The sequence below is a fragment of the Lycorma delicatula genome, chromosome 2 (assembly GCF_047948215.1).
Source record: "Lycorma delicatula isolate Av1 chromosome 2, ASM4794821v1, whole genome shotgun sequence".
Taxonomy (NCBI): Eukaryota; Metazoa; Arthropoda; class Insecta; order Hemiptera; family Fulgoridae; genus Lycorma; species Lycorma delicatula.
In genome coordinates, this window is record NC_134456.1 from 83844691 (window position 1) to 83868362 (window position 23672).

Here is a 23672-nt window from a genome sequence, read left to right on the forward strand (position 1 = left end):
GCTATGCAGCAAGATCACCCTCGGTATCTCGAGATTTCGCTTAATTAAGGTCATATTTTTCTTAGGCACATTTGTTAACGATTAAAAAATAACAATATGTGAAAAAAAAATTTATAAAATCGCACCCCTACCCCAAAAAATGCTGTTGTAGTGCTACGTTTTCACGTCACAGGTGAGCATTAGAACTAAATAATATTTAAAATATAAAAAAGAAAATCGGTCTGGCTTTGTGGCGAACTCGATCGTGCGGTCGACTCGATACCTGGTGCGTTAAGCCTTGCGGCTACACCGGTCTGCAGACCGTACAAGCGAAATCTGTTCTATGTAAGTTGTGAAATTACATTAATTTAACTAGTGCTGACCTTCGCCGCTAGTACAGTCACACCCGCGCGATTTAAATACCATATGTGTGAGCGCTTTAGTTGGAGAATCATTGAATTATGGAAACGAAAAATATTATATTTATATAAAATGATAACCCGGCTTTAGTCGCGTGACGGGAAAATCCTACAATTATGTTGTCGCCGCCCTCCGTGGCGCGAGTGGTAGCATCTCGGCCTTTCGTCCGGAGGTCCCAGGTTCGAATCCCGGTCATGCATGGCATTTTCACCCACGCTACAAATTATTCATCTCATCCTCTGAAGCAATACCTAACGGTGGTCCCGGAGGTTAAAAAACAAAAAAGTATGTTATCAGCTTTTTTTTTACTGATAACACTTAAAATTTACTGTTAACTGAAGATTCAATATATGAAGAATACACTAGTTCCTTGGATTGAATTGAAACATAGTTAAAAATAAATTTCACTTAAATCTTAGAGGACAAAGTAGTACTCAGAGGTTCCCGAGAGAAGAGTATCTTAATTGCAACCCTACAAATAATAAAGTACTCTTTCTCTTTCCTATGTATTTTAAACTAATATAAGATAATGTGTAATATGAATTTTATACTAGAGCAAATATTATTATTTTAAAAACATTCTATACAAATAAAAATTCTTATATGATAAAAATATATATTTCAGAATTTTTTCCCTGATATTCGAATGTCGAATGAATATAAAATTAATTTGTTGGATAGCTTTTATAAAAATGGTAGATAACAGTACCTTGTCATCTTGCAGTAGAAGAAAGGTTAACCAAATTAACAAAATCGGGTGAGCTGTGTCGGCGCACGGCCGTTGGTTTAACGGAAACGTTACGGACTTTGGATTAAGTTCCTCCAAGCTACAGACCGAGCAACTTATCTGTAAACTTAAATAAGAGAGCCACCGTCTTATTTTTTGAGCAAAACTGAAAATCTGCAATGGAAAATTTTAGTTCCTTTTTTGGCCAACTCTACAGATAAATTGGTCGGTCTGTATGTCAGCGAGTCACTTTTAATGTATTGGCTTGAAATAAAAACGAGACATTGACTGGTTACTAAATTTAATTTTAACATAAAACAGACGCTAAATGGAACATGATATTTATTTCGACTAATATTCGACGACAATTTTGTTCAACATCGATCTATTATGAGAAATAAGAGACATAAGGCGTAATAAGCAGCGGTAAAGGTACTCGCGCCGTCGGCGTCCTTCACTGGGCGCGCCGTACCAGCTTTGCGATGCTCCCGAAACAGTCTCGCTCGCTCGGCACCGGACATCGGGGTACCTGTGCGTGGGCCATAACCTCCCTTTTCCAATGATATGCGTAATTTATATTTCCAGCTTGCTTTTTCGCGGGTTGAGGATGATATATTGAATTTGTATACTTTTTTACGTGTTTACTTTAAATTTTTATACATAAATATTGTCCAAAATATACTCATTACTCCTTAAATCTATCTATCTCGTCAAACTCTAAACATAAACATACGAGTCACCGCGCTATCGCGTCTAAGTCGTGAGCAACACGAAATGGAAATGAGAGAAAGCGGCAGTTTTGGCCGATCTGCGCTGTGGCCCCTCCCCGCCAACCCGCTCGCCAGTGACGCAAACTCAAAGTCTTATCGGTGAGCTGACCATGTAAGTTATAAAGTGACACCGCATTTATGTCTTTGACTAATAGTTTCGGAGTTATTAAGGCAGGACGATATAGACCTTTTCGTTACGCTACAAATTTCTGTTCTGGTATCCGTACGTTTCGGTGTGATTTTAAAGACGTTTCACGTCAAAAACAATCTGGAAATTCTCTGGATTTCTAAAACGATAGTTTTAGGAGTAATATTATGCTTGAAGTTATGATTTCCAAAATCAGTGCTGTTCTATTTCTTAAATAATTAGATAACATGCTAAACGGATTACACTCTACAAATATTTTAAATCGTTTGTTAAAAGCATATATTAAATAATATTAATTTCAATGATCAAGCTCGGTTTCATTTAAACGGCATAGAATAATTGAATTTGGAGCTTTTTAAATCGATACGCGTTTCAAATTTTTTTTTTCATAATGAAAAACTTAATGTGCCATTTCGCGAAAGAAACCGATCGAACCAATTTTCTAAACAATACTGCGTGATAGACATGATTATCAAGATTAACTAATCATAATAATAAATTAGGTTTAGTCTTAATATTATAATAACTACCTGCTCAGCCCGGCTTTTCTCTGCTCTTTGGGGCGTAAAAGGAGATTCAGTTTTTAAAAACTGGTTTTTTATTGTAATCGTGTAAAAATACACAATTTTAACTTTAGTTATAAAATTCACAAAAATTTTACAAAATAATTGTAACTGTTTTCCACACAACCAATGAGGTACAGCCAAATGTGTTTTTTTTTTGTTTTTCAGACACAATTCATTTTTGCGTACCTCGAATTAACTACGTATTACGAAAAATTACTGTAATTTAAAAATTTTTACTATGTTTTTCCGGTACTGTAATTATTCATTTCGATTTCTTATTTCTACTTCATAATTTTAACATTAGCTCTTGTACTGCTATCAAATACGCTGTTTGAATTTTTAAAATTTGTCGTACCGTTCCGGAGATAAGTAAATTTCGGAAAAAATAACGGATAACCGAATGTTCCAGCGTACATCTTTTTTATGCAAACGTTAGCGCTCAACATAGTAAAAAATAAGCCGTTTAAATTTTTAAAATTGGTCATACTGTCTCGTAGATATAACTGAATTTCTCAGTAAGAGAATGACCGGACTACCGGATTTTGAGAGTATAAAAGAAAAACATAAAAACCACCCTTGTAATAAACAGAAACTTTCTGCCAAACTAGATTTTTTTTGTATACCTATGGGGTCCTTAATGTTGCATTTCAAAGAAATCGACTCCTATATAAATATAAAATGTTTTTAATGTATATTAAAAAACTTGATAGGAATCTTCTACATTCGATGAATAATGAATATGAAAATAAAATGAAATCAGAAAAGAATGATGAAGGATGGTCAGAAGAAACAGTTTTCCAGTTGTATCACGGTTAATTTGAGTAATTACGCTTTGGTTATAGTTCATTATGTTATGAAGTAAAACAATCACATAAATAAAAAAAATATATAATTAACAATATATATTTCGCATAACGAGGTGTGTGAGAAAAGTAATGAGACTGACTTTTTACTTACCAAAGTTTTTATTTTTTTCAAACAACAACATTATCCCCTTCAAAGTAGTTCCCTTGGGCAGCTATACACCGGTGGAGTCGTTCCCACTCCTGGTAGCAACGCTGCAAGTCTTCAACTGGTAGGGCTTTTAACTGGTCGGTCACAGTCTTTTAAATGTTCTCCAGAGTTCCAAAATGACATTATTTTAAGACATGTTTCCATTTCGGGAAAAGGAAAAAGTCACAAGGACTCAAATCAGGTGAATAGGGGGGTTGAGGAACCGTAGGAATGCGTTTTGAGGTCAAAAATTCCCTGATGGAAATGGCCGTGTTACACGGGGCATTGTCATGATGAAGCATCCACTTGTCTGCAATGTCTGGTCTCACGCGAATCACTCTTTTCCTGTGCCCTTCAAGGACACCTTTGTAAAACACTTGGTTGACAGTCTGTCCTGGAGGAACAAATTCTTTATGCACGACACCCCCTACAGTCAAAAAAGCAAATCGGCATGGTGTTGATCTTTGATTTGCTCATTCGATCAGATGACGGATTGTGCCATTCATCGCTTTGCTGCTTTGTTTCAGGATCGTACTCAAATATCCAGGATTCATCACCTGTGATCACACGATTGAAGAATTTTTGGTCATTGTCAATCCTCTCAAAATCAACGCACACGTTTCTTCGATTGTCCTTCTGTTCCGTTGTGAGGTTTTTCGGCACCAATTTCTCAGAAACCTTTCGCATGGCCAAATCGTCTGTCAGAATTCGATATACGGTGAAAGTGTTCAAATTTAATTGTTCGCTCATCATCCTTATTGTTAAACGACGGTCTGATCTCACAAGAACCCTCACACGCTCAACGTTTTCGTCAGATTTTGAAGTTGAAGGTCTCCCTGAGCGAGGTTGATATTAAACGTGTTCTCGGCCTTCCAAAAATGATTTGTGCCAGCGGAAATCTTGCGCTTTTGATAAGCAAAGTTCCCCATAGGCCTGTTTCAACTTTTCAGAGGTCACACTCTCGGATTCTCCAAGTTTAACACAAAACTTGATTGCACAACGTTGTTCTAAATTCCAATGCTCCATTTTCGTAACACACAAGAAAACACAACTTCACTGACGGCGCTGTCAAAAATAATGTATTGACTGAACGAAGTTGAAACTCGTACTGAGCATGTGGAAGGGATGAACAAACCGGTCTAGCACAGACCGGTAGACACAGCGTTGCCAGATCGCTCGCAGTTTTACCAATCTCATTATTTATCTCACACACCTCGTATAACGATTAAAGAAATAAATATATATTACAAGTATAAATAATAATAGCAATTATAAGTAATAAATATATAATAATATAACAAGTATACACCTGACCACCACGAGACATGTGCTAACGAATCGGGATTTTCCGCTAGTGATCGGTACATTCCGGTGTTAAGCTAAGGGAGACGCACACACAGACAGGCATACAAATGCCCTCTAGTAGGGTAGGATATTTTATGCAGGAAATCGTTTTTTATTAAGAAAACCTGGGATGGATGCTTGTTGTTCTTTGGAATGGCTATCCCATTTTTGAGAACGGCTTTGTCTCTGATCAGATCGCCTACTACTGCATTTATGACACCTAATACACATAAAATAATGTATTTTGTATAGCCATTTGCCCCAAGGAAGGCTTGAGCATTCAAATTCTACTATCAACGGTTATAAAAAGCCTAGGAAGAACTGAAAAGTTGTTCTGGGTGAATATTTATAAAATAGGAGCATACCTTCATTATGAAAAACAGACTGAGTAATAATTGATAAATTTCCCAGATAAAAATGTTCGCAAATGATAATAGCAAATTTATTAACTTTTTTTATACCACCAAGAAATTCCAACGTAATATAATTACTGCTGTTAACAGTCATCAGACAATAATTTTTATACAAAAAAAATTTGTAGTATTAATAGTAATTAAGCAACAGAAGTAACAAGTGGATAAAAAAATCCGTTTTATCCAATCAACTTTTTGAATTTTTAAAAAGGACTGGTTTTGAGTAGATGTATACTTGGTTTGCTTGGAATTTCTCCCACCACCACCACCCCATTAGGTCGCCCTAAAGCATAAGACCCCGATGTCTGTGCCACAAACGGCTACTGAGCCTCGAACAGTTTAGAGACCAATATCCTAACATAGCTCCTAGAGTTTACCTAACAGTGTGAGCGGACTAAGCGTGGCACAGGCTGTGTGGACATATTCCATCGGCTTATGTGTCCCAACCGCTCATTTGAGATATATTTGCTAAAATGGGTAGGCGCACCCCGTCAACTACTAAAAACATATGTGACACCCATAATAAAATTTATTTTGTCTTTAAGTATTTATTTTCGTTGTCTTTACATGTGTACTTAGACTCGTTCAGTCTAGCACAACATTTGCATTTATGTAGCAAATATTTTGATATATCTAATTTATATATACCAGTTTGACGTTCCGTATATATTAACCCTACAAGTGATAAAAAAATGCCCCATGTGAGTTTAAAAAGTGGTAAAAAAAGTATTCCAGAGAATGGAACTGTGCATATCTATTTGTACAATTATTATTAGAATAAGTTTGAATTAAAAATAATCTAAAAGGTGCTTCAATTCTTTTTGAAATCTGATTTACGGTTTTATTTTAATAAAACCTGGAACTCGAGTGCAGATTCTGCCTTGATAGTAATTTTTTTCTAAAAAAATCGTTAGAATATATGTAATCTTCTTTTCTTTATCAATGCAAATGCTCTTTTTAATATCAAATTTTAAATCGGTTGAATACAATTCATAAAAAAATATTTTAAAATGTTATTTGAATACAATATGTTAATAATCCAATTATCAGGTTTTTACGTATTTTTTTTTTTTTAATTTTATTTAATAATAGGTAAATTTGTAAAGAATTAAAAAAAAATCGTACTGTCTATTCAATTATGTGATATATTGTTTGGAAGTAATATGGAAAATCCGAATAGAATTTTTTTTTTTGTTGAGTTATTAAACCATTAATTAATTTTAAAAAAAATTAATTTTAATTTTTGTTCTTAAAAAAAATAATAAACATTTTCAAATAACGAGCAATAATTCATTTTAGAAGTGTTTACTACGTATGTCATTATTAATTTTTATCAGTAATCAGTACGACCTTCCTAAAGCACACTCAATAACGGAAAAAGCTGTCATACTCATTTATCATATAAAACTAAGGTCAGAAAAATTACTTAATAATCATTACATATTTTAGTGATAAAAAAATAAAAATATTGTCTACGTTAAAGTATTGTTAAAAATAGTGATAATATTCTGGAATACGTCATCAATTTGGACTTAAATTTTGTATAATTAGAGATATGTGTTAAAATTTAGTAAATAAATTTGTTAAATTATCCATCAAACATTATTTATTTAATAATATAGAATCCTAACTTTTATAAACATATACTGGAAGCAGAGCCAACAGAATTAAAATTCAAACAAGGGTGTGAACCCAGTAATAGCTTAACAGTGGATCAAACATTGTACTTGATATAATTTAAAAAAAAACGTTTAAAAAGAAAATTCTAAAAGTTGTTTCTGTGTACTGATAATGCAACATATAAAATAAGTAGAAAAAAAACCATTAACAATAGATACTAGATGAGTACAAGCAATTAAAGATGAAAGAAAAATCACTACAAAATAATTTTTTTTTAGAAATATTGGTAAGATATACAGAGTGCTTCAAGAAGAAAGGAAAATAATTTGAGAACTGACTCTAAAGCTTGAAATAAAGAAGATCGTTCATACAAACATATGTCCGAAAACTTTTTGTTATTGCGGTACGGGTCGCGAAAGATTTCGACCGGATTTCAGTTCCTTCAGTGAATTGAGGTCATACTGAAATTTTTGAGGCATTACATACGGGATAAACATGATATTAATGTTTTTTGACCCGAAAATCGAATAAAATAGGTTTCAGAACTATATCTCCCGTAGTTTTCATGTTATTCAACGTAAAACAAAAAAATTCGGTGACGAAAAACTCGTTTTTTTTTAGTTTGAAGTACAATGACTTTGTTAAATGACTAATAAACACGTAAATTTTATTATAAAAACTTGTAGAGAATTTAATTCTGAGAAAATTTATGTAATAAAGTGTAAGAGAAACAAAAAGAACAGCATTTATTATTAAAAACAAAACAGAACCCAAGATAACAGAAAAATTGTATGAATAAGTAAAAATTAAAAACCGCTGTTTTTAGTACAATTTTAAATGTTTAATACTATACGTTTAAATGTTAATACTTTAAGAAACAACACAACCGTACTGTTTGTTGCGGTGGTTGCAATATAACGCGGTGGTTGCAAATATACGAGAGTGCATACCATAAAAATAGCTTTTCCTCTTTATCTCAACACGCTATCTCAATTTAAAAAAAATAATCATCAATTTTTAATGATTAGAACCAGAAATATCAAACTCTATGACGGTATGAAGCACCGTGGTCACTTATTTGTCACAGAATTTAGTAAAGATAATAAAGTCACGAAGAACTGGTTGGCTGGATCACGTGGAAAGAATGACAAAACAGTAATTACAGCGAGAAAAATGCATGGAGGAATAGTCAGGACTAGGAGAAGCGGCAGCCAAAAACGCGCTGGTTCCAGGGTGTAACAAGGGATCTGACAAATCCACCGGGTTGATCTAGTGGTGAACGCCTCTACCCAAATTAGCTGATTTGAAAGTCGAGAGTTCCAGCGTTCAAGTCCTTGTAAAGTCAGTTATTTTTATACGGATTTGAATACTAAATCGTGGATACAGATGTTCTTTGGTGGTTGGGTTTCAATTGACCACACATCTCAGGAATGGTCGAACTGAGACTGTACAAGACTACATTTCATTTACACTCATACACATCATCCTCATTCATCCTCTGAAGTAATACCTGAACGGTAATTCCCGGAGGCTAAACAGAAAAAGAAAGAAGTACAATTCAGACCTTTGAAATACTACTTTTAATTTGCTTTTACAAAAAAATCTGATGTGGACACCACATGAGTTCCTGGGGGCCTATTAAATTACAGATACATATTTTTTGCTGCACCTCAATTAAACTTATTTCATTTGAAAGTGAGATACGATCCTCCCAATTCTTTAATAATGAGGACAGTTACACAATTGCACTGTGGAGGACACCACATTTTTTCTGGTGTCCGTATCAGCATTTTATATTAGTTTATTCACTAATTTTGTTTCACATCGCTCAATTTCAATTATTAGCCTCCATTGAAAAAAAATCACAAGTTATTAGTGAAATAAAATTTTATGTACTTTCATTTTAATTCAAAAATTTATATTTTTTGATAGATTTGTGGGGTAAGTGAGAACGTGTCGTATATGTACATTCACACATCGGTTCGAATCCGACTTCATAATATATATATATATATATATATATATATACACATATAAAATTAAAAAAAAAAAAATTCTAATTTAACTATATTGATTCATTAATAATTATTAACCTCTGTAAAAATGTTTTAATTAAAATGAAAAGTACATAACATTTTATTTCACTAATAACTTCTGTTTTGTTTTTTTTTTTTTTTGAATCGGAAGGTAATAATTATTAATAAATCAATATATTTAAATTAAAAATAAGTTAAAAAAAAGGAAATAAAGTCGGATTCGAACCGATGTGGCAATCCGATTTCGAAGGGAATAGGCCCTTGTAAGATCCAAATATTTCATTAATTAAAATTTTATTTGGCTATAACTATGGAACCAATAAAAATAAGTACCACTTAACATACATCGTTGAAGAGCTCTCAATGAGGGATTATTTCTGGATAACAAAAAGTCCAAAATCAAAATCTTTTGGATTTTTTTGGATAATTTTGGTCCAGTCGAATGCAATCAAAAGAGGAGATACACAACTAGATGTTACAACAGTCCTGAATCCAAAATTTCAACATCCTACGGCTAATTGTTATTCAGTTATGCGAGATACATACGTATGTATGTACATCACACCGAACCAGTCAAAATGGATTCAGGGATGATCAAAATGGATATTTCTGTTGAAATCTAAAATCGAAATTTTTCGCGATTATTTACTTTCTTCGTACAAGGAATTAAAAATACGTACTGTGGTTTTTACTGAATTAATTTACAATAAATATTCGAAAATTTCATCACTGACAACGATGTACTTTTCAAACCGGTTACTTAAATTTTTTGTTGTTACCTAATGTAATCTTCGCGTTCCTTGAGAGCAACCACATTGGGAATGCGAGCGATCAGTATATATCACCTGTATCATCTTTTGCTTGTATACCTCGTATTTCATCTACCACCATAAAAACAATCTAAGGGAGTATGTTCGGTCATCTAGGCGGCCAATTTTTCGGCTCTCTACGTACAATCCATTTACCAGCAAATCATTCATTTATGAATTGTTTTAATTCACTCGTGAAATGTGTTGATACTTCAAGTCAGTAGTACATTTAAATTCATTTTACATTTTAAGCACTGTAAGAAATTCATTGTTTAAAATTTCCAGATAATTTTTCCTCGTGAAACGTTGTTCTAGCACAAAAGGTCGTATTTATTACAGATGTTTTTAAATTAAAAAAATTCATAACATTTTTCGGTTTAGTTTTGTTTTAAATAACAAAAGTTAATGTATTTTTTTTGTTTTCCATAGACCTTATTATATCAATTTTCTCAGAATTAAATTATTTACAAATTTTTATAATAGCATTACGCATTTATTATTCATTTAACAATTTTATTTTACTTCAAACCGAAAAAAACGTGTTTTTCATCACCCCAATTTTTCTGTTTTACGTTGGCTAGCATGCAAGCTACGTGAAATACAGTTCTGCGACCTGTTTTATTAGATTTTTCAGGTCAAAAAATATAAGAAACTATTAAGTTTATCCCTTATATAATGTCTTAAAAATTTCAGTATGACCTCACTTCACCGGGGGAAGTGAAATCCAGGCGAAATTTTACGCTAGCCGTAACTGCATAACAAAGCGTTTTCGCACATATGTTTCTATGAACTTTTCCCTTATTTCAAGCTCTAGAATCAGTTCCTAAATTATTTCCCTTTTCTTCTGTCACTTTGTATAATTTATTATATTAATTTCCATTTATTAACAAATTATGTAATTGAAATATAAAATTTATGATAATGGAAAATCCAACTTATAACACTTTTTTACTCTAGGAGCGACTGAACTCAACTCCAATGTAGAAATAAGCTAATTAATTATTCTATATGTAGTTATCTATATAATATTATTATTTAATTATGCTTTTCTCGCCTAAGTTGTTTCTCTTTATTCTTTTAGACACCATTTTTAACCTTCTTAATTCGCATTTCTATATTGAGTATACTTATTATATACTAAAAAGAAAAATTGCGAAATCAACAAGAAAAAAGCATTAAATTGAACGTGAAGAAAAACATGAACTGAAGTACACGTAATTCTACACTTCTTCGATTAAAGCTTTTTCTTTATAAGGAAATCGGTTGTAAATTTATGTAGATAAATATTCCTTATAATGAATAAATTAGCCTGAATGTAAATTAAATATATCGTACGTTTTTTAAATGAAAGACCAAATTGCGTGTGTACGTGTGATTTTATGAAAGATTAACTTATTTCTTACCATTTACGTATACTAATATAAAACACGCTGTTTATATTAACATTCATGTGTTCTCTACGACTGATGAGAAACATAATGGAGTAATTTGTTATTATAATATATTTGCATAAATAAAATCTGTTTCCATTTGAATCATCTGTGAAAACCTATTCATTAAAATTATTTAAATAAATTTTTTTCTTATAAGGAAAACACGAAAGTATTTATTTTTAGAATTTCCATTAAAAAAATTAAGTACAATCATAAGAATAATCAATTATTATGAAATCACGGAAAGCAAATATAATTTAAAACTCAATATTAAAATTAGTATTAATAGAATTAAACATTTGACATTTATTTAATATTAAACATAACACTAGAAAAATATTGCAATTTTTTTTCCGTAGGATCTTACAGCGGAGTTACTTTTCAGTAGGGAACTTAACTGATGAAACTATGATAATTTAGGATCTTTTCCACTACAGGGCTCTTTTCACTATAGGACTGCACGGCTTAAACCTCTTCCTTTTGGTTATGTTGATATATGTACGATTCGTCAGTACACGGAATCAATATAATCTAACATAACATAACCTACGCTAACCTCATCCAATTAACTAACATTAAATATACAAATACGTATATAACAAAAGCAACTAAATACAATAATTATTAACGGTACTTAAAAAGAAAGCAATAAATTCGGTAATACTGATTATAGTCGAGTTCTTAATTTAATACCTGACTTCAATAGAAAAACGTTTAAGCTGTGCATTTCTATAATGGAAAAGATCCATAATTTGCTTCCAAAAATTTCTGTGGAAGAAAAACTCCCAATATTTTCAAAGCGAATCGTTTTTTTATTTTATGTATTTAGATAATGTAAATTTAATAAAATTGAATTTAAATGTATTTTTTTAACATTTGATTTTCGAAGTAGAAGGTTCTGAGGTTCAAATTCTAGTAAAAGTTAGTTGCTTTTGTACGGACTTGAATAGTGAACAGTGGATACCGGTGTAGTTTGATGGTTTTTCCCCGCTCATCTGGGACGGTCCGACTCCTGAGTATAACTCCACCCAGAGGAGTGTCCATTACTTAAACGAGCTTCCCCACCTACCGGCAGTGCATCCAGCATGGCAGGTCGGATCTTTTATTTTTTTATTTTGCCCACTCTAATGGGTGCGCCAAAGTAATCCCACCGGTATCGGGTCGTTTCTCATTCCCCATCCTGACCTCCCCTGGAATATCCAGCCGTTAATTGGTGCTGACACCTGAGCATGCCAGACCTCGTGACTGGGAGTGTCTTCCCGACCCTACTCTAGAAACTCCGGTTTCTTCCTTCCTGGCCCTTTAATCGTAACATCGCAGACGCGAATTCCTTCACCAAACTCCATTGTTCAGATGATGATAAAATATATGTCATTAAGTTATCGGGTGACAACCCCGTTATTCCGGCTCGTGACCGCTAAAACTCCCAATTCGGTCAACGAAAAATAGTATGTTCTACCGTATCTTCCTCCGTGCAAAACATAAAATTGGGGGGGGGGGGGGTACTCCACCACCCTATTCTGTTCAGCTAAACCTCAAAGTTACCATGTCCTGTAAGCATCTGAGAAGTATAAAAATTTACCTCTCCATGCCTTCTGTTGATCCATGCCGTCAGATTAGGAATTACATTTTTGGTCCATAGCGAGATTTCTCCTGTTCTCCATCTGTCACTCCAGCTGCACATGGTCTTTGTTCTCGCTTCCAACTTACACACACCATTGCACATTTCCGTCCTTTCCAACACTTGCAGATCTACAAAGGAAGAACGCATACCGCTTCGTAGGACAAAGTGCAGTACGCAGACGCAACCCCCAACAGCGACCCCCTATAAACTCGCTGTAGCCTAACCAAGTTCCGTTTCACACTCAGTGCTGTTCCCCAGACTAAAGCGCATACAACATAGATGACGTAGCCGCCGACATTATTAGCCGTCGTTTCGAGGTCCTAGGTGCTTTCTGTGTCGTTATTAGAAGCTTCAATGCCGTAAGTGTCTTCTCGGCCTTACCGCAGTTCGTCAGGATGTGATCTGCGAATCTGCATCCTTTATCAATAGTAACTCCATGGTATTTTATTTTGCTCTTAGGTCGTATACGCTGATCTTCCACCCTCAGTGTTAAAGGCACCATCCTTATTTTTCCTGTTAGCATTATATACTCACATTTGTTAGGGGCAACTCTCAAACCATGTTTACCCATCCATGTATTCACCATATCAAGTGCCCTATTGCCTCTTTCCTCGAGCTCGTTCTCCGTCCTACCTCTCACTAGTATGGCGAGTTCGTCTGCATACGCTGAAACTTCAGTTCCTTCGGGCAGTTGTAGGCCCAGTACTCCGTCATATGCCAGGACCATGGCTATGGTTAGGGTTCAATTAACCACAAGTCTCAAGACTTGTGGTTAATTGAATAAAAAACCTCTTTTATAAGAGTCTTTAAAAGAATAAAAAACCTCTTTTACATTTTTATAAGTATCATCCTCATCTCATTGGGCCTTGGGGGGAGTTTGCTTATTGTTCACTAGTTGAACAGATTGCAACGTACATATATGGAAAAATAAAAATTAAAAATCAGTATTTTTTTTTATTTTGCTATGCCGTAAAAATTAGAAATTATATAAAAAATATAGAAATTAGAAAGAAACAAGGTAATTCAATATGAATTTATCAGGCATCATCGAAGTTATACAGTTTTGATTTTAGTAGATTGAAAATGATAAGGGATTATTTCATATTTAAGTTAGGGGAGAAAATTATTATTAAGATTGATATTACAATATTTTCCTTGTTAAGTATAAAGTTTTAATTTATCATATAATAAAATACTATTTGTATTAATAAAATATGTAGTTCTATTTGGAAGATAAGAGAATTTAAGACAACGTAAGTAACTTTTAAAAATTTCAATAAAATAAAAAAAAACGAACATAATATTTTATATTCATAATAAATAGATAATATAATAGTTTTATTTAATTTAAAATCAAAGGTATGTTTTAACCAGTTCTTTCTCCTCCATTCAGTCTTTTTGAAATTAATATAATCGTATAATTTCGATTCTTAAAAATTATTGTAATTTTTTTTAACAATACTAAAATAAACAATTATCAAAAAAATACAGAGTGATTCCAAATGCACAATAATCTCTCGGGAGATGATTCTATAGGCAAAAATAAGAAAAAAAGTTCATATAAACATAGGTCAGAAAACGAATCGTTAGCGAGTTTCGGCTCGAGAAATAATTATTAGCCTTGATTTCTGCTCCCTATGTGATATTAAACCGTACTATAATTCTTGAGGTACAAATCGCAGGGTAAATTTGCTGGTTCATTATTGGGTTTTAACTAAAAAATTGAATAAAAGTGGTCACAGGCCTCTATCTCTCTTAGATTTTAAGAAAAACGTTGAAAAATACGAAAACGTTTTATCGGAAAATACACTTTTAGGTTTCTTTCTTTTTCCTGTTTAGCCTCCGGTAACTACCGTTCAGATAATACTTCAGAGGATATGTATGAGTGTAAATGAAGTGTAGTCTTGTACAGTCTCAGTTTCACCATTCCTGAGATGTGTGGTTAAGTAAAACCCAACCACCAACCAAAGAACACCGGTATCCACGATCTAGTATTCAAATCCGTGTAAAAATAACTGGTTTTTACTAGGACTTGAACGCTGGAACTCTCGACTTCCAAATCAGCTGATTTGGGAAGACGCGTTCACCACTAGACCAACCCGATGGATTAACACCTCTGGTTGCTCAGTTGGTAGAAAGGTGGACTGTACTGTAATTACATCTGCACTGTATGTGCAACTGAGTGCACTCTATCTTCCAAGCGTTCCATCAGATTTGTTTGCAAAAAATGCAAATATTGCTCTCCATTGAGACCTGGCGGTTAAAAAAAAGGGATCTATGAGATTATCAAGAATATCATACAACATATTAAACGAAAAGTGCGTTGGAGATGACTTGTAGCATTCTCATGGGGATCTAGAGCTTTGCTTGGATTTCTCTTTTATTCTATTTTTGTTGATGCTTTGTTTTATAAATTATGTTTTTGTTGTTGTTTGTTTTGTTTTGTTTCAATGTTACTGTGTTGTTATTGTTCCGTGTAATATTTTTACGTTTCGTCTTATATGCTGAGCTTACTTTTACCTTCTACCGATAGGCAGTTTCAGTTCCTTTGTTTAATTAGGTATTTTCAGTCTTGCTTAAGACTCGGTCAGATAGGTTTTGTTTTGAGTTTATTAAATAGTAGTACACCGTTGGTAATGAAACCCGTGGCATTCGCATCGATAGCATCTTGGCCGAGGCGGACTGGACTTTTTCAAAAGCCAAGGTTTCGAAGATGACCAACGGTAAAGCCCATAAGGGCTCAGAACGGAGGGGATGACGGAGGGTGTCTTCCCCTACAGGGTTAGTCTCGTGGGAATTACATATCCTCTGAAGTAATATCTTACGGTGGTTCTGGAAGCTAAACAGAAACAGAGTCTCATGGGGGAAACGGGTTGATCTAGTGGTGAACTCGTCATTGTAAATCAGCTGATTTGGAAGTCGAGAGTTCAAAAGTTCAAATTCTAGTAAAGGCAGTTACTTTTATACGGATTTGAATACTAGATCGTGGATACCGGTGTTCTTTGGTGGTTGGGTTTCAATTAACCACACATCTCAGAAATAGTCGACCGGAGACTGTAAAAGACTACATTTCATTTACATTCATACATATCATCCTCATTCATCCACTGAAGTAATACCTTACGGTGGTTCTGGAGGGTTAACAGCTTAACGGAGAAATGTTTCTTCTGTCCAAGTGTGAGTGTTTCGATAATTTACCGTGCCATTTTTTGTAAAACAGCATTCATCAGTAATTAGAATATTATTTAGGAAATCGGGATAATGTTTAAATTTTCTGATTAACCATCAACAGCATTTCATCCGTTTATCAAAATGAGGTGGTATACGTTTGTATACTCTTGTATACGTTTTGTATGAAATGGGTATAATTGTTCCCGTACGTTCACCACACACTTGATTGCGAAATATGAAAACGATGTGACAACTTCTGGGGCTTGAGCTGGGAGATACTTGTACCGCATTCAATATTACTTCTTCAGTATTGACTTTTTTCACAAAATGTTCACGACCAGTTTCAATATCGTTTCTAAATCGTAGGAAACTAAAATTGTTTACCAGAATGATCATACTTGCTCGTTTGATATTATTTTCTTTTGTTACGTAATTTTTTCCTAAAAATGATATTTTCAGGGGTAAAAATGAGACTTTAGGCCCACTAACGAAAGAAAACATCAGAGTTCAAAACGTAAAAATTTTAAAGCTTTTTAAAATTTTAACAAGTACAAAAATGGAAAAATAAAATGTTTAGGCTACATGTACTTATAGCGAAAAACTTTGGTTTGATTAGTTATCTCTTAATATTACACCATACTAAAGCTTGTTCTTTCTTCCTTGAACGAAGTAAAGGAAGTATTGTAATCGCAAGAAATTTCAGTTTTCAGGCTTCAACTGAAATATCCACTTTGACCATCTCTGAATCCATTTTGACAACTTTCGGCGTGACATCGGTACGTACGTGCATGTATCTCGCATAACTCAAAACCGATTAGCCATAGAATGTCGAAATTTTGGATTTAGTACTGTTATAATATGTAGTTGTGCACCTCCTATTTTGACTACAATTGACTGGACTAAAGGTGTTCAAAAAAGCCCAAAATCCAAAATATTTAGATTTTGAACTTTTTGTTAACTGTAGTAATAAGCCCTCATTGAGAGCTTTTTAATGATATATCATAAGTGGTACTTAGTTTCACTGGTTCCGGAGTTATACTCAAATAAAATTTTAATCAATGAAATATCTGGATCTTACAAGGGCACATCGGTTCAAATCCGACATTTCTTTTTTTTTAAAACTATTTTTTAATTTAAATATATTGATTTATTAATATTTATTAACCTCCGATGAAAAAAAAAATCAGAAGTTATTAGTGAAATAAAATTTTATGTACTTTTCATTTTAATTCAAAAACTTTTACAGAGGTTAATAATTATTAATAAATCAATACATTTAAATTTAAAAAAAATATATTATACGATTCAAATTCGTACCGATATATGCATGGTTACGGATCCGACACGTTCCCACTTATATCACGTCACGCTGACTGTTCGGGAGAGCGGCCGTGTCCGAACACGGCCATCTCCGGGACATCTGCCGAGAGGACCGTACTCCACAGGGTATAAGAAAACGGCCTCATGCCGTATTAAACGAACCACCGTGAAGAGGCGGTACAAGAGTAAAAAAATGACAAACCAGGCTTAGGAGCCTCTATATAGCGTAATCTATAAATGGAAACGGGGCGAAAATTCCGACCGCGAAAGTGACCGTTTTCGCAATTAAATTTTAAAAAGCTAGACAACACCCCACACCGTTCCACGAAGAGACCACAATTTCATTTAGTCAGTATATGCGACTCCCTCCGGAGAACGGGGCGCATTTCTCCCTTCAAATAACTACGGCTCCGTTAGGGGCATTTCTGCTGGTCCATAGGTGCTGGTACCGAAAGGACTTCAGCAGATGGACCTAAGGGGAATCACGCCGAGATTACTAGGCTCAAAAGCTTAGTCTCTCATGGTCAGAACCAGTAAATAAATTTCACGCTGGTCCATACGGATAGGAACCCAAATCACCAAATCCATCCATAAATAAAAGTTAAAATTTATAACCGCCACTAAATAACCGATGAAATCCGCCCGATAATAGAAAGATACAACAGCAAGGGACATTGTCCAGGCTCTGCGATCTGTAGGGAGAAATATTGAAACTCCCGCCATTCTTGCGTTCCGTTCCGTTCCTTACATCACGTAACTACTTAAGCAACGTGAAACAAAATTAATATATAAACTAATATAAAATCCTGATACGGACACCACAAAAACAATGTGATGCATGTGGTGTCCTCACCACAATGCAATTGTTTAGCTGTCCATTTTATTAAAGAATTAGAGGATCTCACTTTCAAATGAAATAAATTTAAAGGAAGTGCAGCAAAAAATATGTTATGTATTTTAATAGGCGTACAAGGAAGTTATGTGGTATCCACATGAAATTTTTTACTTTTATTTATTATTGTAATGTTCAAATATCATAATATTTACGTTTATAGGAAAGAAAAGGGAAAAACATAGCTTTTATGCCTTTTTATAGTTACTTTTGGTTAATGTACAACGGTTGATAAGTTAAAGATTTACCTAAAATATAAAAACTAACTTATTTTTTCAACAATATTATTTCTTTAAATAATAAATTTTGAACTTTAAAATTTCCAAAAAAAAATAATCCATAAAATTCTTTGTTACTGCTGAAATATAAATTTTTAACACTATCTCATCAAATTTCAGATTGTTTCGTAATTTTTTTGGTAACAATGGGCAATTAAAAAAATTACATTTCCATACCCGTATGATATGTTACTTTGATATCTTATAAAAATGTTTTTTAAGAGTTTTATAATAGAGGTTCTAGAATGTATTGTTAAACTCGAATATATTAAAAAATAATTAAAAAAATCCTTTTAGAAGTTCTTTTTCTATTATTACTGTAATTCCTACCATTTTTTTTCTGCTTGATGATATCGCATAACCCCACATAAGCAGCTTGTGCATAGGATGTGGAAATGTAGTGCATGAAAAATGCCATGCCTGACCGGGATTCGAATTTATTATTGTGATCATCTTTTTCTTAAAAAATTCACATTATTAAAATGAGTATTGATTAATTAAACGTAGGCATAATTACCATTTCTATAAATACTATTTCTTTTTTAAATGAGTTAAATTTATTTATTCCTTTCAAAAATGTCGTTGTTGTTTAAGAACTAAAAAATGTTATTTTCTAATACTAATGACAAAAAATACAACACTATTTGTATTACCGTAATACAAAGTAGGTTAGGTTTTCAAGTAATTGAAAACGTAACGGAGCAGTAAAATCAAAATAAAAATGTTGAAATGAGTAAGAAATAAATACGAGTATATATATATATGTATATATATATATATATATATATATATATATATATATATATATACGACAAAACGAAATTAAAAAATCTGATGTTGACACCGGATGACTTCCTTTTACGCTTATTAAATTACATATACACAATGTTTGCTGCACTTCATTTAAAATTATTTCATTTGAAAGTAAGATACGATCCTCCAATTCTTTAATATATAGTGGACAGTTACACAATTATATTGTAGTGGACACCACTGCATCACACTTTTTTGTGGTGTACGTATCAGCATTTTAGGTAGATTTCATAAGAAAGCTATTGTAGTGGGTACCATGATTCGATTTCCGGAAAATTTTGACATATCTTTGCGTTTCACATTCCCAGACCCCAAAACCACCGTCAGCTCAAAAATTTATGTATATATATTTCATTTTCTTGTGGATACGATAACTGCCGTAATTTTACGCCAATCACTTTCAAATTGATACATAAAATATAACGACCCAAAATCTCGATTGAGTTTGTTAATGGGCAAAATCAGACTACGGGGGTAGAAATGAGGAGGCTTTTCCGAAAAAAATATCGCTATGACATTCTTATTAAGTAAAATATCGAATTCGTTTAAAGTTCCTTCTATTCTTTGAATAAAAGCCTAAAACTTATCTAGGTAAAGGTTTCTGATATCATCAACCATTAGCTGATGGGGTCGAAAAATGGGGTTTCGAAAACAAAAAAATCATACCTCCCTTAATAAGCACAGTATCGAATCGGTTTAAAGTGATTGTCAGTCCTCTAAACATTACCTAAAACTTTTGTCTGAAACAATTTTTTATATGACCAACCCTTACGCCAAGGGATGACCAAAATGTTGCTGGAATTGTAAGAAGATGGGGTTTGTCGTATGCTAAACATGAGAAACTTTTTTCACTTGCAACCATTGACGTATTGAGTAAATTTGAGGTTTTTCTTAACTTTAAGGTGGAAATCTTTTTTATTCCCTACTTAACAGCGGTGAAATCTACCTCCGCATTTTGGCGGCCGAAAGGGATTTTTATATTAGATAATATATTAATTTTGTTTCATGTCGCTCAAGTACATCATCATGTGATGTAATTAAGCACGTGTCGGCTCCGTAACTGTACACACATCGGTTCCAATCCCATTTCGTATATTTTTCTTTTAACTTTTTTTTTTTTTTTTAATTTAAATGTATTGTTTTATTAATAAATGATTAACCTCTGATTGTAAAAATGTTTCAATTAAGATTAAAAGTAAAAACAAAATTATTTCACTGATAACTACTGATTCTTTTTCTGTATTGAATTATTATTTATTGTTAAAGATTTTTTTACAATCAGAGGTTAATAATTATTTATATCAATATAGTTAAATTAAAAGAAAAAAGTTTAAAAAGAATATATGTATATGAAGTCGAATTCGAACCGATGTGCCTTCCCCTTGTAAGATCCAAATATTTCATTAATTAAAATTTTATTTGGCTATAACTCTAGAATCAATGAAAATAATAACCAATTATGATATATCGTTTAAAAGCTCTCATCGAGGGCTTATTAGTGCATTTAAGAAAAAGTCCAAAATCCGAAATGTTTTTGGATTTTGGGCTTTTTTGGACACTATTGGTTCAGTCGATTGTAGTTAAAAGGGGAGATGCACAACTAGATGTCACAACAGTCCTAAATTAAAATTTTAACATTCTACGGCTAATCGTTTTTGAGTTATGGGAGATATACGTACGTACAGACGTCATGCCGAAACTAGTTAAAATGAACTCAAGGATAGTCAAAATGTATATTTTCGTGAAATCTGAAAACCGAAATTTTTCGTGATTGCAATGCTTCCTTTATTTCGTACAAGCAAATAAAAAAATTAAAAACATTATAGATCTCGGTATAATATAATATAAAATTAGTTCGATCAAATTTTAAATGCAGAATTATAAAATTCCATTTATTTATCTAAAGCATTTTAATATTTATAACGAAATCTTTAAACTGTAACTTATTTTTGTTTGTTCCAAAATTTGACATAGCCAAAAAAACGACAATTTATTTGTATTTTTTAAATTACTATATAACTATAATAATTAAGAATTTACAAATTTTAATTTCGTACGAATATTTTCACAATTGTGGTATAATTACTTCAGTTATTATAATTATTTCATAATCTTACAAGATTTACCTAAAACGAAGAAAAACAGTAGCCAATTTGCCAACATTATTTGTTTAAATAATAATAGTAATTAAAATATATGTGCAGCATAGAACTTTTCGAACGGTGAACTACATAGATTATTAATATATTAAAGGTGCACGATATAAAAAGAAATTCAAAAAAATTACACTTCACTCACTTAATAAATAATACTGAGAACAATGTAATAGAAATTAAACTACGTAAAAATCAACTAATTACAATACTTCAAATAAGTTAAATGGTTTGAACTATTGGACTGAATAGCTGATTAGATTAGTAAGTACGCTTTATTTGTGTAGATAGTACAAGTGAAGAACAGACGGTAAAAACATTGTATGAACGTAAATGTCACCTATTACTATTGTTATTGTCAGTTTTGTAATTATTTACACTTATCTTTCCTTATTCAAATCTTAAATAAAAATAGAGATGTATTTATTATCTTCAATTTAATATAGTATTTAATTATCCCTGTTATGGCTAATAAAAGCCAATAACAGTAATAAAAATTTACTAAAACATAATTAAATTGAAATAAAGTTAATAAAATTGTCATTGAATATTATTTTAGTTTAATAATTAAGATAACTTATTTACCTTGATTATAATAAAAAAATAATATTTTTGAAAAAGAATTTACTTTTTAAAAAAAATTAAGGGAAAATATAGTTAAAATCTGTAAAATTTATAATTTTTCATGGTCATAGAATGATTTCGCTGATGCTTTTCTTTTATAAACAACCTCAGGCACATCCCGAATTAATGTCCAACAGTAATCGGCTAGCGTGTTAATATTCCATTTCCCTTTATAACGGCTTTCCATCACCGAAATGTCTTGGTGGAAACGTTCACCCGTCACTTACGTCTCCGAGGTTGTCCGGGAAAAAATCCAGATGTAAGTGGAGAAATGTATTTTCAAAAGCATATTAAATTCAGTAGCTCTGTATGAAGTAAGAAGTTGATTAACAATATCGTAGTAATTGTCGCATTTTTGTTTGCCGAGAAACGTTTTGCAAACTTCTTTAAATGAAGCCCAAGCTCCACCGTCATGATGAAGAATAATGCGATTTTTCGGTTGTTTTTACTGATTACATTGATGAGTTCTGGCAAACAAATTGTTGCATACCATTTAGCATTAACTGTTCTTCGACCCTCTAAAAAACGGTTTCTACATGTCCAATATAACCGAAGAAACAAGCGATCATTTTCTTGAAACTTCTTCGCGAACGAACCACCTTTGTTGGATTCGGTTCATCTTGGAATACCCAAACTGTTGATTATTTCTTAGTTTCCGGCTCGTACGAATATATCCAAGTTACCTCTCCTGTTACAATGATGAATATGGATTTTGTATTTGATGTATTTTGCGTTTCCTAGGGTGAATTTCTTGATCGTTTCTTTACACCGATTGACACGAAATTGTTTTTGAGCTTCGATCAAATTATACGGAATCCATCGGGAACAGATATTTTCCACAGATAAATGTTCATGCAAAATCGAATGTACTGTAGTCTTCGGTACGCCTAAGGATGCCTCTATCTCACGGTAAGTCATACGCCGACCCTCTTCAATCATGTTGCGCACAGCATCGATGTTTTTTTTTTGAATGACAACCGATTTCGGTCGACCTTCACGAAATTCATCGCTGAAAAAAACACGACCACGACGAAATTCCTTGTAAATAGTCTTTTCTGAAGGTGCTTCATTACCAAATGTTGAACGAAGTGATTTGAGGCATTATTGTTGAAATTAGTCAAAATGGATTCAGGGATGTTCAAAATGGATATTTCACAATTTATACATTTATACAATCAAGCCAACACAAGACATGCACACAACAATCTCTGGTCCCTCTTCAAATAGTATAAATCTTTCGCCTTTTACACGCAGTCCAAACGGGAAGCCCATTATTATTAAATAGACATTTTTAAACTTGTTTATAACATCTTAATTTATTTAACTTAGATTTAATTCTATTATTTTTGTAATACTATTGATTCGTGTCATTCAGTTCAAACCCAGCTCACACAGCTCACAAATCATTAAAGTTTGTGCTTCAACCGGAAAATCTCCAATACTATTTATATATATTTATATAGCCTGACACTCCCAATAACTTAAAGATTCCAATGCGAGGTTATATATCTAAATCGGTACAGCCGTTGAGCTACTACG

General features: G+C 32.7%; 1 protein-coding gene across 10 annotated transcripts in view; it reads right to left on the reverse strand.

Moving 5' to 3' along the window:
• Positions 1-23672, reverse strand: part of fray (oxidative stress responsive kinase frayed) — a 196230-nt gene that overhangs the window by 129214 nt on the left and 43344 nt on the right. Inside the window, exon 1 of one of the 10 annotated variants that reach the window (XM_075355663.1) lies at positions 21483-21625. The exons of the other annotated variants lie outside the window; for them this stretch is intronic. The gene's annotated coding sequence lies outside the window, so the exon portion shown is untranslated. Of the gene's footprint in view, positions 1-21482; positions 21626-23672 lie in introns of those variants that run through there. 10 annotated transcript variants of the gene reach the window in all.